This window comes from Gossypium hirsutum, chromosome A11, assembly GCF_007990345.1.
Source record: "Gossypium hirsutum isolate 1008001.06 chromosome A11, Gossypium_hirsutum_v2.1, whole genome shotgun sequence".
Classification (NCBI taxonomy): domain Eukaryota; kingdom Viridiplantae; phylum Streptophyta; class Magnoliopsida; order Malvales; family Malvaceae; genus Gossypium; species Gossypium hirsutum.
Genome location: NC_053434.1, coordinates 19627843 through 19631021, shown reverse-complemented (window position 1 = coordinate 19631021; position 3179 = coordinate 19627843).

Sequence of the window (3179 nt, the reverse complement as noted above, 5' to 3'; positions counted from 1 at the left end):
TTAATACATTTTTCCATATCAATCCACATGCAAATCAATTTCAATGCAATATACATTTTTCAATTTTCCACTCAATATTCACATATTCTATTCAATATCAATAATCACTAATAATTCACGAATTTTTATTCAATTCAATACCATAATAATAATACTTACCATTCATGTAAATAATAAATTCAAAAATAATTATTAGATTCGGTTTATAGAAATACAAACCGTAGTTTCCAAGCTAACTTTCGTTGTCTTTGCCTTGTCCTCGCTTAATCGAGATTTCCCGAGACAACGTTAGCTACGGAAATTAAAATAATTATACCATTAACTTTCAGCACTCATTATAACAATTAATTGAATTTCTATTCAATTTACACCTTATTTCCAATTAGGTCCTAACTAATTCATTCACTTTACTAACTTAATTCATTCTCCATTTTTATTCAAATTCCATCCAAACTCAAATTTAACTATTAAATTTTCAGCTTATCTCATTAATTTCGAAATTTCCTCAAATTAACCCTTACAACACAAAACTTATGAATTACTTTACAATTCAATCCTTATTTCACTTCTAACTTCAATTTCTATCAATTTAGACCTTAATTCATCATTTTATTCAACATGAACAATATCTAGAAATCTAATAACTTTCAAAATATAAACTTAATTTCATCAAAACCTTGTTTCAAGGCTTCCAAAACATCAAAATTAAATAAAAAGGGCTTGATTGACTTACCTATTAAAGTTTAAAGCTTCAAAACCTAAATTTCCCTTTTCTCCCTTTTTTTCTTTCTTTCTCCCCTGTTCTTCTCTGTTTCGTTTGCTTGTTTCTCTTTTTCATTTCTTTTTGTTTTCTTTTTCATTTATTTACTTTATATATATATAATATAATTTAATAATATACTTATATAATAAGTAAACATACATGTATTTTACAATTGTATGTATATTAATATTACAAATGTAACCATATGTACCATACATTTGTCAACTTTTAATTTATTTAATTTAATAATATAATATCAATTAAATAATTAAATATAAAACTATAATAATAAATAATAATAATTTAATATATTTTAACACATAAAAATCTCAGATTTTTATGTTTATGCAGCCTCACTTAGGACAAATGGCATAATTTCCATTTTGGTCCTTTTCATTTTCTTTTAATCTATAATTAAACTTTCGCACTTTATTCAATTTGGTCTTTTTACTTAATTACTCTTAATTAAGCTAAATTCACTTAATTAAACTCTAATTAACCACTCAATTAACTTCGCAAATATTTTTAATAAATATTTATGAATCTATTTTTCAGAAACGGAGACCCGAAAATATACTTTTTCGGTAACGGTAAAATTCGGGTCATTACATTTAATGCTTAGTAAGTTCGTATAACGGTAAGTTAACTTACCATTCAATTTTGTTAAGGTAAGCACACACAATATATCCAAAGCAATTTGGCCAATTGCATAAGTACATATCCTCATCAAACATGTTAATCATGTATTTCATAGAGGTATCAAAGAACATATATGAGCTCATAACAACAGAATTATCATATAACATATACAAACCATTTCCATGTAATTTAGATGCATTCGTGTAATAATCCATTCTGAATCTATATTATCTCAGTTCAGAACTTTGCCCGTTGAACCATGTAAAATCTCGATAGATACAAGGGTAGTACACATGAAGTGTATGAATCTGAAATTCGTCAATTCATATTCAAGGGTACTCATTAGAGTACATAATCAGGAAGCTCTCTCTCGAGCCATATAACATGAAGCTCATGTAAGCCATGTAACGGGAAGCTTATCCGAGCTGTATAACAAGAAGCTCATAAGAGCCATAATCAGGATGTTCATGTGAGTCAATAACGGGTAGTTCTGAAGAGCCATTAATTAGGAAGCTCCTGATATCCATATATTGGGAAGTTCAAGCGAGCCTTATCGGGAAGCTCCGGAGAGCCATTATTCAGGAATCTCACAAAGAACCTTTAATTGAGACGCTTACGAAGAGCCATATAACGGGACGCTCATAAAAGCTGTGGTGTGCCTACAACATATGCAGGATCACAACCGATCGAGATGCTCCAAAGAGCTATTAACGGGAAGCTCGCAAGAACCATATAACGGGAAGCTCGAGAGGGCTAATAATAGGACGCTCTTTCGAGCTGTGGTGTGTCCGCAACATATGCAGGACCACAACCAATACGGGAATCCTATATCCATCAAATTTCATTTATTCAAATGAGACTTAACATTTGTCGGGCATTGTCGAATATGTAATCAATTTCACATACATAGCATTTACAATCACTTACATACAATTTATTTCAAACATATAAATATATAATTTAGTTACACGAACTTACTGTAATACCCCGAAAATTTTTACAGTAAAATATTATCCGTGATTTAGTAAAATAAGGAAATAAAGTGACAAAAAGGGAATTTTTGAGTGATGTCAATATTGAGAAGTATATTATGATATATTAATTCAAGCAAGGACTAAATTGCAAAGATGAGAAAAGTCTTGTTGCACAAGAGCAAATACTCAAAATTTAAGGGGTTGAAGTGTAAATATAAAAAAGTTGAAGGACTAAGGGTGCAAATATTTTAAGGGTGGAATGATCTAGAAACCAAGAAAAATTGATGAATTAGGACCAAATTGAATAGGTAAAAAATTATGAGGGACTAAATAGCAATTTTACCAAATTAAGTGATGACTCAAGGATGGAATTCTAAAAGATCATGAAGGGCAAAATGGTCAATTAGTAAGAGAGAGAATTCTAGAATGTAATGATTATGTTGATGATATTTTAAATTAATTAATTAGATAAATATTATTTTATTAATATTTTATGAGATGTTTATTATTATTATATTATTATTTATTTAGTATAAAAGGAAGGAAAGATGAAGAATTATCAACACATTTCCTTTCCCATGCAAACTAACGTAAGATAAGAAGAAGAAAAGAAGTTTGCTTTATTTACAATTTAGTCCTTCCACCAAAAATTCATTATTTTCACCTAAAAATTGAAAGAATTTCCATAGCCATCAAGAGAGAAAGATAGCAAGGAGATGATGGGGAGCAAGAATATCAAGTTGGATTCAAGAAATCGAAGCTGGAGGAGAGAGAAAAATCAAGTTAAAGATTGAAGTCAATAA